This window comes from Arachis hypogaea, chromosome 12 (assembly GCF_003086295.3).
Source record: "Arachis hypogaea cultivar Tifrunner chromosome 12, arahy.Tifrunner.gnm2.J5K5, whole genome shotgun sequence".
In the NCBI taxonomy this organism is placed as follows: domain Eukaryota; kingdom Viridiplantae; phylum Streptophyta; class Magnoliopsida; order Fabales; family Fabaceae; genus Arachis; species Arachis hypogaea.
In genome coordinates, this window is record NC_092047.1 from 29,222,099 (window position 1) to 29,235,666 (window position 13,568).

The 13,568-nt window shown below is 33.2% G+C and overlaps 1 non-coding gene across 1 annotated transcript; it reads left to right on the forward strand.

Moving 5' to 3' along the window:
* Positions 1-12,205: 12,205 nt before the first annotated feature.
* On the forward strand, positions 12,206-12,313 carry LOC112731148 (small nucleolar RNA R71). The gene has a single exon (XR_003166939.1). It is a non-coding gene; the product is annotated as a small nucleolar RNA R71 (small nucleolar RNA).
* The last annotated feature ends 1,255 nt before the right edge of the window (positions 12,314-13,568 follow it).

The window sequence follows — 13,568 nt, forward strand, 5'->3', positions numbered from 1 at the left end:
AAACGGATATAAAGGGTGAGTAGTAGCTAGTGGCGGTGCCTCCAAAATAAAAAAAGAAAAAAAATTATATTTATGTATGAGATATGAATTTAAAAAATAAAAATTTTATATAATTTAATAGTTTTATATATATTAGTATTTTTATTTGTAATAATATTATGAGAATATAAATTTTTTAAAATTACAGTCTATTTTGTTCTAACAGTATAGATTATGTATGATACAAAAGATTTATAAAATTAAATTATTTTTAGAAAAAAAATCGTAAGTTGACAAAAGTCTATGGCTAAAAAGATCAAGATCTCTGTAGATAAAAAATCAAATAATAAAATTTTTAGTTAATATTTTTATATGAAAAAGTCTAATTTTCTTATTAATAATTAATTTTAACATTCGTTATCTAAAATTTGAAACAATTTAACGTGTATGTTTTTATATTTAATTAGGTGTTAAGTTTGTTGCACAAATAGAAATAATTAATTTTTATACTTGCTATTAAAAAATAATATTTTTCTCTATGTATATAAAAATATAATTAGATATTAGAATAAAAAAATTATACTGATAGTTGTTATAAAATTAACTCAAAATTAATTTTTTTTAAACAATTGAATCTTGATACTAACTTTTAATTATAACATTAATATTCTCTCCAAATTATATGTAATAAATATTTGAAAGAAGAAAAATGAAAATATAGATTAGAAATAAAAATTTAAATTAAATAAAAAACTAAAAAGATTATGTATATAATAATAATATTTTTTATTTGAATTATATTATTTTGCTAATTTTATTTTTTGTAGAATAAAAAGGTAGAAAAAATAGAGAATGAGAGAAAAGAGAGCAAAAGATAAAAATGAAGAATGAGAGTGAGAGAGAGAGAGTTTGTTAATTTTGGAAGAAAAAAATTTATTTTAATTGCAATAAAAAAATATCGAATGACATATTTTGATTTGTCAAATTACTAATATAAAATATAAATTATATATAGAGTAAAATTGGTAGAGAAAAATAGAAAAATAGAGAGAGGTAGATGAGAGAATTTAGGAAGGAAGTTTATTAATTTTGAAAAAAAATATTTTTCTTCAATTTTAATAAGAGAGTGTCATGTGACACATTTGATTATTAAATTAGATAGTAATATATGATACATAATATAGGTATAGTTCAATTTCAATTTTAATTTAAATGCAATTAAAAAATGTTATATTGTACATTTTGATTGTCAAATTAGTAATTAGTCATTGATATTGATAATAATATATAAAATAGATAGAGCGGTTGAAGAAATGAGAGAGATAGAGAAAGGAAGAGGGAAAAGGGGAGAACTCTTTCATTTTGGAGGAAAAAATTTGATTTCAATTGTAACGAAGGAGTAACATGTGGCACATTTTGCTTGTAAAATTAGTAGGGAGGAGGGAAGAATTCTTTAATTTTGGAGGGAAAGACATTTTGGTTATAAAATTAGTAAGGATGAGAGAATAATTTCTTAGTTTTGGAGGGAAATATTTAATTCTAATTGCAATGAAAAAGTGACATGTAGCACATTTTGATTATAAAATTAGAATATATAATAAATTAATTATTTTTTATTATGTGATAGATTTATGTTTCAATTATTTAATCTATTAATATTTTTATTTAATTAATTTAATATTATACAATCAAATCTTTATCTTTTTAAAATTAATTTTTATATACTCATCTTTATATCTATATTCAAAAAAAATTATTTGTTCTTTTAACATTAATAATGACTTACATGCTTATGATTTGGTAATTATATTGTGTATTTTATATGTGTCGTTTTTTTAAAAAATACTCATTTTCTTTTAAAATTTATCTTTCTAAAAGAAAAAAATTTACTTTATTTTTTTATCTTAACTTATTTTGTTTCAACTATCATTTTATTTTTATATTTGTATCTTATATTTTATAAAGATATTGTGCCTTTCAAGTAACTAATAGTTTATAATTTATTTTTAAATTTTTTAAAATTTTTAAAGAACTAATTAACAAGATACATAATCACTTTTTAACTAAACATACTATAAATTATTGGTATTTAATATTATATACTAAATACACTATAAATGATTGATATTTTATAATTTTATAATATATTGATTAATATATGAAATTACAAACTATAAAATTATTTTTATAATGGATAAAACTAATTCAATAACTATATATATATATATTATGTCTAAATTATTTGTATGTAATGAAAATATAAAAAAATAATTAAATCGACCTTTCTATATTAAAATTTTTAGATTCATCTCTAGATGTATTATTGACAAATTACAAAATAAATAAATAAAATAGTTATATCCCTTCCTGTTTTCTTTTTCTAATGATTATACTATCTTCATCAATTTATGAGTTAGTGGATATTAAGACAGCCAACATGGATAGATGAACTAACTTCTGATGATGATCATCAATAGCAATAGGCGACTTGAGTCACAATTTATTCGTGGAAAAGCATGTATGAATCTATGTTAACTACTCTCATATGATTTGACTAAGGTGACATTTACAAACCAACTAAGGCTAGAATTAATAATATATATATATATGAACATATTTGAATTTAATAATTTTTATTTAAATATTTCAAATTTATTGAAGATCGGATGAAAGTTTAGATCACTACAAGAAAAACACCCATTCAAGTAAATTTAAAAAGTGTAGTCAAAAAAGAAAAAAATGATTCCTTGAGCAAAAGCTACGCTTTTTAGGCTTTGGAAACGCTTTTTTAGGAGATGCCTGTATCAGTGTTGTCTATTCTCAAAGGCTATGCTTTTCTGTATCAAAGAATACGCTTTAGACCTTTGGGAATAGGATGCGCTTTTTAAGTGATACTGTCCATGACCAAAAGCTATGCTTTTTAACACTAGTGGTTACCAGAATTCAAAAGAATAGGCTACACTTTTCAAGGCTATTGCATCATTTTATAAACGTAACAAATAGTATACCTATAGCTACTCTATATAAGTGTAGCCTTTTGTCCCTTATTTTTTTAAATTTCTGTTTATATATATAATATTCTAATATTTTTTATACAACATAATATTTAGTAATATGATTACATATATAATTCTGCATTTTAAATTAAATGAGTTAAATATTATAAAATCAAAATAAAAACATAATTATACTAAAAAAAATTTTAAATAATAAAATTATCTGTAAAATATATTTACAAAGAACTAAAAGTATAAGAATGAAGTTAATTTTGAATATTCATACATCTCACACTAAGTTAAGCATAGCCATATCAAAATAAGCATGAGATCACTTAGAATTTACTACCAATACTCTACGAAAAACTAAAATATTATATCTTACATAAATATCTTCTAATAAAAGTTTCTTTTAGTATTTGGATAAATTTCACATTTTCCTTTATACTTTGGAACTGGTTCATATAGTTGCAAAGTTTGGATGGTGAGGATAGACCCCTAAATCCACAAATCCAATCACAATGTCTTCTCCGATCTGGTCAAAGACACCTCCTGTTGGCCACACTCCAGTTGGAAGCCCAAGAAACTGCGACGTATGTGTTGTGAGTCTCTTCACTTTCCAGTCTCTCTCAACAGATTTCACTCCAGGTGCATGTCTTAGAGTTTCTGCCTACATTATTCAGGGATAACACAAGGAAATTAGAGTGAGGAAGCAAATTTAAAATATCTTACTTTTGACTTACATGAGTAAAAAGATAAGACAAGACTTCACCTGTTCTGGGGAAATATGAACAGCAAACCTATTTATTAGATGTCGATAGCTATAGAGTTTTTTGTACGTCCCAGGTTCAAACAACATCTCTAGAAGCATATCATGTTTTTTCTCAAGATGGCGAGCATATGAAGTAACCAATTCACTGGAAGAAGTTTATAATATTGTTGGTTCATCACTACTAGAGGAGAAAATAGCATTGAAAACAAATTCATTAAAAACACTAATTGATCTTGGTTCATAACAGAGTGCAAGTTGATTATTGTATTACTTTTCTTAAAGAGAAGAGAGAGGCATCAGCAGCCACTACAAGAAAAACACCCATTCAGGTACATTTGAAAAGTGTAACCAAAAGTGAAAAAAAATTATGCCTTAGGCTACGGCTACGCTTTTTTGGGGTGATTTCTATTCGTCCGTTGCTTATTCTCAAAGGTTACGCTTTTCTGCACCAAGGGCTACGCTTTTGGCGTTTGGGAATAGGGTGCACTTTTCAAGTGATGCTGTCCAGGACCAAAGGCTACGCTTTTCAACTTTGATTTTTCCAGAATAGGCTACGCTTTTCAACACTATTGCATCACCTGTAAAGCCTAGCCACATTGTATACCATAGCTACTTTTTATAAGCGTAGCCTTAGGTCCCTTTTTTTTTGTATACTATAACTACTGTATATAAGTGTAGCCTTAGGTCTCGTTTTTTTTCTATATATATAATTATATATATAGAAATCTAATAATTAGTAATACAACATAATAGTTAATATGATTACATGTATAATAATTCTGCATTTTTATTTAAATGAGTTGAATATTACAAAATAAAATAAATACATAATTATACTAAATAATTTCTTTAAATAATAAAAATGATCTCTAACCAAAATATATTTATAATATTGATCCAAAAGTACTAGAATGAAGTTAACTGTAAAAATTCATACATCTCACACTAAAGTAAGCATAGTCATATCAAAACCATAATATCACTTAGCCAATAAAAGTATCTTCTAATAAAAGTCATTAGTCAACCATACATGTAAAGATTCTAAATAGAACTCTATCTTAGCCAATAAACCACAATAATAGTCAGCTTAATCTTCATTGTTACCCTGCATAATTATATAGAAAAGTAGTTAAAAAAATTCATAATGATATTCGTAATTATAAAAATTAAATGGAACACGTAGACATGTAAACCAAGAAAGCATATACTAAAAACAAAATAACATGGTCATGGCAAAAGAGGTGAATTCAAGGAATTATGTATTATCTTGTTTCATTCAAACCATGAAAATCTGCAGGTGTTTCTTTCTTCCATTTCCTTTAACACAATCCTGATATGTCCCTATAGCATTTTTCATGCACTAATTAACCAGACTTTCACACTTAAATTAGATATAAGGACAAATTCATATGTACCAAGTGCACAAAATCAGAAATACAACAACCAGAATTGCACAAACAAATTTCAGCCATAGCAATACAACTTTAGTGTTAATAAAGCCAACAAACATTTCCAGCCATAGCAATTAATGTAAATGCAAGTAAAAAACTATGGAACAAGGAATAGATAAGGACATACCACATCTAAGTTTGGAAAATGAGTTGATCCATGGCCGCTATTCGCATCAATCGGAGACTTTTGGGCGTCTTGTAATAAAGCTTCTAGTTTTTCTGACCTCATTCCAGGTTCCGATCACTGCAGTATTAACTTGATCATATTTCACAACCCATGAATCTCTTCCTCTTGTTTTTGATGTTTGGCCTCTTGTTTTTGCTGTTGGGCCTCCATGTATCCAAGTTTATCCTTCAGACTGGACACTTCCTCTTTGTGCTGATTCTTAATTTCATTAATTTCAGCATGTTTTTTTAGATAAGTTTTTGTCGCAGATCTTCCATACAACCTTACCCGACCTGGTTGTTCTTTCCCGAATAAGGCCTCAAATGCTTCCTCTTCTGTTTCACCAGCAGCTTGGCGGTGTTGGAAGTCTTCCTGCATAGAAGAAACATTTAAAATTGAATTAGTTACCATATCCTAAATTTGAAATGTAATTATGAATGATTCAATGAACTCTTACAACAGCAGTTTGTGTTTTCTCATCCACTTCTTTCCTCTTCCGACTTGTTCGGGTAGCAATGAACATCTCAAACCTTTTTGGTTCCTCGTTTATTTCCTTTGTTGCTCGCTGCAAAACAAGATCTTACTTCGGTTTCTTCCTTCAATTTATGCAAATATAAATTCTAATAAATATAAATCTACTGTTTACCATAGCCACTCGTACTCTTCCGAAATTGATTGGCCCCATGCGATGTGGAAACTTCTATTTTTCCTTGTATTGCTTGTTTCTTTAACTTATTGACTGGAAGTGAATAAAAAGTTAGCATACAGTTACTAACACATGCAGCATAATGAGTTATCCATGAAGCGACAATATAGAAGCCCCCAATTTTAAAGTGTTCCAAAAAAAATTGCTCATGAAAAATACCCAAAATCAAGCATAAAAGATCTATTTATAATACATTGCAGCACTTGTTCACATTTTCACAACGTGACATATCTTCTTGTCGTAACAATTTTGCAAACCTCCTTCATCAGATCGAACAGAAGACATAAAGAAAGAATATACAGGGCACACCTCAAGTTAAAAGCACCAACTAACAAGGATATAAGCAACCTCAACTTGCTAAGAAATTTTTTTCTATTAAAAATATATCATATATTACAGAACTTAGTGGACACAATAAGAAAGAATTGACAAGGCAGTGTGTATGGAGGAGGAATAGAAGTATATCTAGGAACCATATCAGAATTAAATGTAATTGACGAAGCAAGATGCCAAATAGGATATTGAGTAACTGGTGCGCAGAAATTGTGATTACACTTTGATTATGTAAAACTCATCGCTCTTTCTTTCCCTGGTAATGGCGCCAAACACATGATGCCAATACCATGGTTCACAACTTCGCACAACTAACCAGCAAGTGCACTGGATCATCCAAGTAATACCTTACGTGAGTAAGGGTCGAATCCCACAGAGATTGTTGGTATGAAGCAAGCTATGGTTACCTTGCAAATCTCAGTCAGGCAGATATAAAATAGTAATGAGGTTTTCGAAATTAATTAATAAAACAGGGATAGAAATACTTATGTAAATCACTGGTGAGAATTTCAGATAAGCGAATAGAGATGCTTTCGTTCCTCTGAACCTCTGCTTTCCTGCTATCTTCATCCAATCAGTCTTACTCCTTTCCATGGCTGGCTTTATGTGATACATCACCACTGTCAATGGCTACTTTCGGTCTTCTCTCGGGAAAATGATCCAAATGCCCTGTCACGGCACGGCTAATCGTCTGGAGGCATCACCCTTGTCAATGGCTTCATCTTATCCTCTCAGTGAAAATGGTCAACGCACCCTGTCACGGCACGGCTATTCATCTGTCGGTTCTCGATCATGCTGGAATAGGATTTACTATCCTTTTGCGTCTGTCACTACGCCCAGCAATCGCGAGTTTGGAGCTCGTCACAGTCATTCAATCATTGAATCCTACTCGGAATACCACAGACAAGGTTTAGACCTTCCGAATTCTCTTGAATGCCGCCATCATTCTAGCTTACACCACGAAGATTCCGATTAAGAGATCTAAGAGATACTCATTCAATTCTAATGTAGAACGGAAGTGGTTGTCAGGCACGCGTTCATAGGGAATGATAATGATTGTCACGTTCATCACATTCAGATTGAAGTGCGAATGAATATCTTAGAAGCGAAATAAGATGAATTGAATAGAAAACAGTAGTACTTTGCATTAATCTTTGAGGAACAGCAGAGCTCCACACCTTAATCTATGAAATGCAGAAACTCTACCGTTGAAAATACATAAGTGAAAGATCCAGGCATGGCCGAATGGCCAGCCCCTCTGATCTAAGAACCAGGCGTCCAAAGATGACTAATACAATAGTAAAAAGTCCTATTTATAATAAACTAGTCACTAGGGTTTACAGAAGTAAGTAATTGATGCATAAATCTACTTCCGGGGCCCACTTGGTGTGTGCTTGGGCTGAGCTTGAGTGTTGCACCTGTAGAGGTCCTTCTTGGAGTTGAACGCCAGTTTTTGTGCCAGTTTGGGCATTCAACTCTGGTTTTGGATCCTTTTCTGGCGCTGGACGCCAGAATTGGGCAGAGAGCTGGCGTTGAACGCCAGTTTGCGTCATCTATTCTTGGCCAAAGTATGGACTATTATATATTTCTGGAAATCCCTGGATGTCTACTTTCCAACGCGATTGGAAGCGCGCCATTGCAAGTTCTGTAGCTCCAGAAAATCTACTTTGAGTGCAGGGAGGTCAGAATCCAACAGCATCAGCAGTCCTTCTTCAACCTCTGAATCTGATTTTTGCTCAAATCCCTCAATTTCAGTCAGAAAATACCTGAAATCACAGAAAAACACACAAACTCATAGTAAAGTCCAGAAATGTGAATTTAACATAAAAACTAATGAAAACATCCCTAAAAGTAACTAGATCCTACTAAAAACATACTAAAAACAATGCCAAAAAGCGTATAAATTATCCGCTCATCACAATACCAAACTTAAATTGTTGCTTGTCCCCAAGCAACTGAAAATAAATTAGGATAAAAAGAAGAGAATATACTATAAATTCCAAACTATCAATGAAACATAGCTCCAATCAAATGAGCGGGACTTATAGCTTTTTGCCTCTTGAATAGTTTTGGCATCTCACTTTATCCATTGAGGTTCAGAATGATTGGCATCTATAGGAACTCAGAGTTCAGATAGTGTTATTGATTCTCCTAGTTCAGTATGATGATTCTTGAACACGGCTATTTTATGAGTCTTGGCCGTGGCCCTAAGCACTTTGTTTTCCAGTATTACCACCGGATACATAAATGCCACAGACACATAATTGGGTGAACCTTTTCAGATTGTGACTCAGCTTTGCTAAAGTCCCCAATTAGAGGTGTCCAAGGTTCTTAAGCACACTCTTTTTTTGCTTTGGACCTTGACTTTAACCGCTCAGTCTCAAGTTTTCACTTGACACCTTCACGCCACAAGCACATGGTTAGGGACAACTTGGTTTTGCCGCTTAGACCAGGATTTTATTCCTTTAGGCCCTCCTATCCACTGATGCTCAAAGCCTTGGGATCCTTTTTATTTTCCCTTGCCTTTTGGTTTTAAGGGTTATTGGCTTTTTGCTCTTGCCTCTTGGTTTTAAGAGCTTTTGGCTTTTTCTGCTTGCTTTTTCTTTTCTTTCTATAAATTTTTTTTCGCCTATATATATTTTTTTTTTCTGCAAGCTTTGTTCTTTGCTGCTTTTTCTTGCTTCAAGAATCATTTTTATGATTTTTCAGATTATCAAATAACATGTCTCCTAGTCATCATTCTTTCAAGAGCCAACATATTTAACATTCTTAAACAACAACTTTAAAAGACATATGCACTGTTCAAGCATACATTCAGAAAACAAGAAGCATTGTCACCACATCAATATAATTAAACTAAGTTCAAGGATAAATTCAAAACTCATGTACTTTTTGTTCTTTTGAATTAAAACATTTTTCATTTAAGAGAGGTGATGGATTCATAGGACATTCATAACTTTAAGACATAGTTACTAACTACTAATGATCATGTAATGAAGACACAAACATAGATAAGCACATAACATAGAAAATGAAAAACAGAAGAAATAAGAACAAGGAATGAATCCACCTTAGCGATGGTGGCGTTTCCTTCTTGAGGAACCAATGATGTCCTTGAGCTCTTCTATGTCTCTTCCTTGTCTTTGTCGCTCCTCCTTTCCTTGCTTTTTGATCTTCTCTTATTTCATGAAGGATGATGGAGTGCTCTTGATGTTCCACCCTTAGTTACTTCCAATAATTGTGTGGAAGAAAATGTATCCCCTGAGGTATCTCAGGGATCTCTTGATTTGCAGTCAAATGTTCTACCACTGAGCTATAGACCCTTGATGGAAGCTTTTGTCTTCCCTTTCCTCTTTCTAGAGGTTTCTCTGGCCTTAGGTGCCATTAATGGTAATGGAAAAACAAAAAGCTTATGCTTTTACCACACCAAACTTAGAATGTTGCTCGCCCTCGAGCAAAAGAAGAAAGAATAGAAGAAGAAGAAGAAGAAGAAGAAGATATGGAGGAGATGGAGGGATGTGTGTATGGATGTGAGTGGTGAATGGAAAACAGAAGGGATGATCATGAATGGAGAGAGAGGGGGTGAGGTAGGTGGGGATCCTGTGGGATTCACAGATCCTGAGATGATCCTGTGGTGTCCACAGATCTTGAGATGATCCTGTGGTGTCCACAGATCCGGAGGTGTCAAGGATTTACATCCCTGCATCCATTAGGCATGTAAAATGCCCTTGCACACAACTATGGGCGTTCAGCGCCAGGTAGGTGCCCATTTTGGGCGTTCAACGCCCATTTGTTGCCATTTCTGGCGTTGAACGCCAGAACCATGCTTGTTCTGGGCGTTCAGCGCCAGGATGCTGCCCATTTTGGGCGTTCAGCGCCAGAACCATGCTCTGTTCTGGCGTTGAACGCCAGGCAGGTGCTTCCTCCAGGGTGTGATTTTTCTTCTGCTATTTTTGATTCCGTTTCCAATTTTTATATTTATTTTGTAGCTCCACATGATCATGAACCTAAGAAAACATGAAAAACAAAAATATAGTTAGATAAATAAACATTGGGTTGCCTCCCAACAAGTGCTTCTTTAATGTCAGTAGCTTGACAGTGGGCTCTCATGGAGCCTCACAGATGTTCAGAGCATTGTTGAGACTCTCCAACACCAAACTTAGAGTTTGGATATGGGAGTTCAACACCAAACTTAGAGTTTGGTTGTGGCCTCCCAACACCAAACTTAGAGTTTGACTGTGGGGGCTTGGGTTGACTCTGCTTTGAGAGAAGCTTTTTCTGCTTCCTCTCCATGGATGCAGAGAGAGATCCTTGAGTTGTAAACACAAGGTTGCCCTTATTTAATTGAAGGATCACTTCTCCTCTGTCCACATCAATCACAGCTCTTGCTATGGCTAGGAAAGGTCTTCCTAGGATGATGGATTCATCCTCTTCCTTTCCAGTATCCAGGACTATGAAATTAGCAGGGATGTAAAGGCCTTCAACCTTTACTAATACGTCCTCTACTTGTCCATAGGCCTATTTTCTTGAATTGTCTGCCATCTCTAATGAGATTTTAGCAGCTTGCACCCCATAGATTCCCAGTTTCTCTATTACAGAGAGGGGCATGAGGTTTATTCCTGAACCTAGGTCACACAGAGCCTTAAAGATCATGGTACCTATGGTACAAGGTATTATGAACTTTCCAGGATCCTGTCTCTTCTGAGGCAATGTCAGTTGATCCAGATCACTTAGTTCATTGATGAACAAGGGAGGTTCATCTTCCCAAGTTTCAATACCAAATAATTTGGCATTCAGCTTCATGATTGCACCAAGAAACTTGGCAGTTTGCTCTTCAGTAACATCCTCATTCTCTTCAGAAGAGGAATACTCATCAGAGTTCATGAAGGGCATAAGGAGGTTTAATGGAATCTCTATGGTCTCTAGATGAGCCTCAGAGTCCTTTGGTTCCTCAGAGGGAAGCTCCTTATTGACCACTGGACGTCCCAGGAGGTCTTCCTCCTTGGGATTCACGTCCTCCTCTCCGTCATTGGGTTCGGCCATTTTGGTTATGTCAATGGCCTTGCACTCTCCTTTTGGATTTTCTTCTGTATTGCTTGGGAGAGTGCTAGGAGGGATTTCAGTGATCCTTTTACTCAGCTGGCCCACTTGTGCTTCCAAATTTTTAATGGAAGACCTTGTTTCATTCATGAAACTCACAGTGGCCTTAGATAGATCAGAGACTAAGTTTGCTAAGCTAGATGAGTTCTGCTCAGAATTCTCTGTCTGTTGCTGAGTGGATGATGGAAAAGGCTTGCCATTGCTAAACCTGTTTCTTCCACCATTATTAAAGCCTTGTTGAGGCTTTTGATCCTTCCATGAGAAACTTGGATGATTTCTCCATGATGAATTATAAGTGTTTCCATAAGGTTCACCCATGTAATTTACCTCTGCTATTGCAGGGTTCTCAGGATCATAAGCTTCTTCTTCAGGAGAAGCCTCTTGAGTATTGTTGGATGCAGCTTGCATTCCATTCAGACTCTGGGAAATCATATTGACTTGCTGAGTCAATATTTTGTTCTGAGCCAATATGGCATTCAGAGTATCAACTTCAAGAACTCCCTTCTTCATAGGCGTCCCATTACTCACAGGATTCCTCTCAGAAGTGTACATGAACTGGTTATTAGCAACCATGTCAATGAGTTCTTGAGCTTCTGCAGGTGTTTTCTTTAGGTGAATGGATCCACCTGCAGAAGTATCCAATGACATCTTTGATAGCTCAGATAAACCATCATAGAATATATCCAGGATGGTCCATTCTGAAAGCATGTCAGAAGGACACTTTTTGGTCAACTATTTGTGTCTTTCCCAAGCTTCATAGAGGGATTCACCATCTTTTTGTTTGAAGGTTTGAACATCCACTCTAAGCTTGCTCAGCTTTTGAGGAGGAAAGAACTTGGCTAAGAAAGCCGTGACCAGCTTATCCCAAGAGTTCAGGCTGTCTTTAGGTTGAGAGTTCAACCATATTCTAGCTCTGTCTCTTACAGCAAAAGGGAAAAGCATGAGCATGTAGACTTCAGGATCCACTCCATTAGTCTTAACAGTATCACATATCTGCAAGAATTCAGTTAAGAACTGAAAAGGATCTTCAGATGGAAGTCCATGAAACTTGCAGTTCTGCTGCATCAGAGAAATTAGCTGAGGTTTCAGCTCAAAGTTGTTTGCTCCAATGGCAGGAATGGAGATGCTTCTTCCATGTAAATTGGAATTAGGTGCAGTAAAGTCACCAAGCATTCTCCTTGCATTATTGTTGTTGGGTTTGGCTGCCATTTCCTTTACTTGTTCGAAATTTTCAATAAGGTTGTCTCTGGATTGTTGTAATTTAATTTCTCTTAGTTTTCTCTTCAGAGTCCTTTCAGGTTCTGGGTCAGCTTCAACAAGAATGCCTTTTTCTCTGTCCCTGCTCATAAGAAAGAGAAGAGAAAAAGAAAAGAAGAGGAATCCTCTATGTCACAGTAAAGAGGTTCCTTATTGTTAGTAGAAGAAAGGAAGAAGAGAAAAATCTGAACTCCGAAAGAGAGAGGGAAAATTTCGAAAATAATTTTTTGAAAAAAGAGTTAGTGATTTTTGAAAATAGTTTTTGAAAAAGGTTAGTAATTTTCAAAAATTAAGATTTAAAAATTGAAATAATTAGTTAATTAAAAAGAAATTTTGAAAAAGAGGAAGATATTTTCGAAAATTAGAGAGAGAGAGTTAGTTAGGTAGTTTTGAAAAAGATAAGAAACAAACAAAAAGTTAGTTAGTTAGTTGAAACAAATTTTGAAAAGATAAGAAGTTAGGAAGTTAGAAAAGATATTTTGAAATTATATTTTTGAAAAAGATAAGATAAGAATATATTTTTGAAAAGATATGATTGAAATTAGTTTTGAAAAAGATTTGATTTTTAAAATCACAATTAATGACTTGATCCACAAGAAATCACAAGATATGATTCTAGAACTTAAAGTTTGAATCTTTCTTAACAAGTAAGTAACAAACTTAAAATTTTTGAATCAAAACATTAATTGTTAGTGTTATTTTCGAAAATTTGATATAAAAATAAGAAAAAGATTTTTGAAAAATATTTTTGGAATTTTCGAAAATAACTAAGAAATTTGAAAAAGATTTGATTTTTGAAAAAGATTTT